Below are 3,281 nucleotides of genomic sequence, written 5' to 3'. Positions count from 1 at the left end.
GTTCACTGCTCTGCAGACAGGGGGCGCTGTGGTGTTGGAAAAAATGCCATTCTATTATACGCTATACGGTATTTACACGCCGATCAGGCATAACATTATGACCACCTTCCTGATCTTGTGTTGGTCCAACTCTTTGCTGCCCTGACCCATCGAGGCATGGTACTCCACTAGGCGCTCTGGCACCAAGATGTTAGCAGCAGATCAGGACTTTTGATAGATACTGACCACTGCAGACCGGGAAGCTGCAGTTCTGGAGATGCTCTGATCAAACCTTGTCAAACTCGCTCAAATCCTTACGCTTGCCCGTTTTCCCTGCTTCTAACACATCGACTTTGAGGACAAAATGTTGACTTGCTGCCTAATATATCCCACCCACTAACAGGTGCCATGATGAGGAGATCATCAGTCTAATTCATGTCACCTGTCACTGCTCATAATGTTATGCCTGATCGGGGTACGTGCTATTCTGTACAGTTCAGTATAGTGAATATACTTCCTTAAGACTTAATAAAGACTATATAGAGAGCATATATTCTATTCCTTACTATGAATGTATTATTTTTATTTTCATGTGTTTATTTTTCATAAGGAGGATAAATGTAGGCCAAGTTTTCATTTCACTGCAAGTAATATACTGTATATGTAAAATACTGTGTACGTGACTAATAAATTTTTACCCTTGAATCCTGAAATTTAGTGCGCAGTGTGATTTACTAAAGCATACGTTTCATGGGTGTAGCTAAGGAGTGGACAGGAGTGGCAAATCCCAAGAGTAATGGAGTGCTGTGGATAGGAGAACCAGTGGACACATGGTTGGTGACTTTATCAACCAATAAAATACGGGCGTCATATTTGGCCAGTCCGATTATCACTAGCTGTCTATAATGTTACACAAAAATTCAAGATTCAAAATTCACAAGAATTAGTTAAACACAGTATACAACTTACGGTGTAAATAAAAACCTGGTCACTCCTCCTTAGATTGTGCATATAAATAATACATTTTTGATATTCCAGTGTAATATATAAGTAAACAAAATGTACATCCATCCATCTATCAATCCATCCATCTATCAGTTTTCTGTACCATGGAGTCATGGAGAGCCTGGAGTCTATCCCAGGGAACTTGAGATACAAGACAGTGGACACACTGGACAGGGTGTCAACCCATTACATGGCACAATCTCACACACTACAGACAATAACACATATCAGCCTATGACACATATCTTGGGAGGAAACCGGAGAACCCAGAGGAATCTGGGGGAGGAAACTAGAGAACCCAGAGGAAATTCCCAAAGCACAGGGAGAACTATTGTTATTATTGTTATTATTATTATTATTATTATTATTATTATTATTATTATTATTATTATTATTAAGAGCTAGAGTGTCACTTGATCCAAAACAGAATGACATAAAAATGTCTCACTGTGACAAATCAGTTCTATTTTTCTTTTATATTTCATTTCATCACTATCAAACAATTCTATTCCAAATACTCTATTCTATTCATTAATTTGATGCATAACATTAGATTTCTTCAGTTCTTTACTACCTACCAGCTTCTTTATAACACTATCATATTTTACAGGATGTAGACTAATTTTCTGCTAGCTATGACTTTCTTGCTAGCTTGTTAAACTGCAAACAAATGTCTCTTGTTCTTTTTATGTCTTCAAGGGGTCTTATTCAGGTCATACACCGAGAGGGGGCACACCAGCGTGTCGACTCGTATGGCTGTGAATTACCATATGGCCCCACTTAAGATTGTTACTCCAATAAAGTCATTAGGTCTAACCTGACAACCCCGTTGTGAAATGAGGAGAGTTTTTACAGCTTCAGTACAGTTTGATCAAAATAATTGAACTGGGCTTATTCACTCTCAGACCAAAGGGTCTGTGAAAACCACAACTTTCCTTGTGGTACCTTTAGTCATCCTTTATACATTCATTTCATCTAGAAATGTGCACAGGTTTTCAAACCTGTACTCTAAAATCGAATTACGCTCCATTTATATATTGTACCTTTAACTCATTGTTCAATGTGCACTACATGAACGCTTCCAGATGAAAGGAATGATACAAAAGAGGAAGCCTTGAGCAAAATACCTCAAGGACAATGAGCTGAACATCTTAATATGAGTATTTTCTGATTATTTGCTTCAGCCATTGTGTTACATTTTATAGGCCTACTTTATATATACATATTATGTATTATTAATATTAATATTATATATTATATACATTGTATATATATATATATATATATATATATATATATATATATATATTGGAGTACAGACCATTACCTATAAGAACTCAGTAATCCATATACAGTAATACAGTAATAACCTCTCATTGGAATAAGATAGATAGATAGATAGATAGATAGATAGATAGATAGATAGATAGATAGATAGATACTTTATTGATCCCATGAGGGAAATGAGAGAGAGAGAGAGAGAGAGAGAGACAGACAGAAAGATAGATAGATAGATAGATAGATAGATAGATAGATAGATAGATAGATAGATAGATAGATAGATAGATAGATAGATAGATAGATAGATAGAGAGAGTCTTTTGTTATTTTAGCTGGCAGTGCATTACTGAAGAAGAAGAAGAAGAAGAAGAAGAAGAAGAAGAAGAAGAGGTAGAAGAGATATAATAAATAAACCATGTCAGCTGATGATTAGTAACCCCACTTCATATTCATTCATTCATTCTTTCATTCATTAATCTTTTATTAATTTATCTTGGTCAGGGCCACAGTGGATCTGTTCCAGGAACACACCATAGATGGGACACCAGTTCATCTCAGGGCACCACACACACACACACACACACACACACATGCACACTCGTTCATACCTGGGGCAGTTTAGTACAGCCTTTTTTTTTGGTATAGAATTTAATCTCATAAACAAACGTAGTCTAAAACTGAGTAGCTTAAAAGGATAAGTGCTGTTACAAACAAACCTTCCTAGAGCATTATCTGCTCATACTGTACATTAAATACACACATCACAAAAGAGCAAAAAAACTAAATCATCCGATTGTTCCAGTGATTAAAATCAAACACACGTGTGTATTGAACTATATTTGCAAAGATCAAAGAGGCTCGAGATGAGAATCATGGGAAAGTTGTGCAGATGAGCCAACTGTCTGGGCAGGAACACCCAGTTCCTCTTTCAGGTGATCTTGTGTTACTATTGATGCGAACATGAAAAGGGTCTTCTTCTTTTTTGGGGGGTTTTGACTTGAAAGATGAGCAGAGCTC

Source organism: Hemibagrus wyckioides, linkage group LG21 (genome assembly GCF_019097595.1).
Source record: "Hemibagrus wyckioides isolate EC202008001 linkage group LG21, SWU_Hwy_1.0, whole genome shotgun sequence".
In the NCBI taxonomy this organism is placed as follows: Eukaryota; Metazoa; Chordata; class Actinopteri; order Siluriformes; family Bagridae; genus Hemibagrus; species Hemibagrus wyckioides.
Note: the sequence above shows the minus strand (reverse complement) of the source record.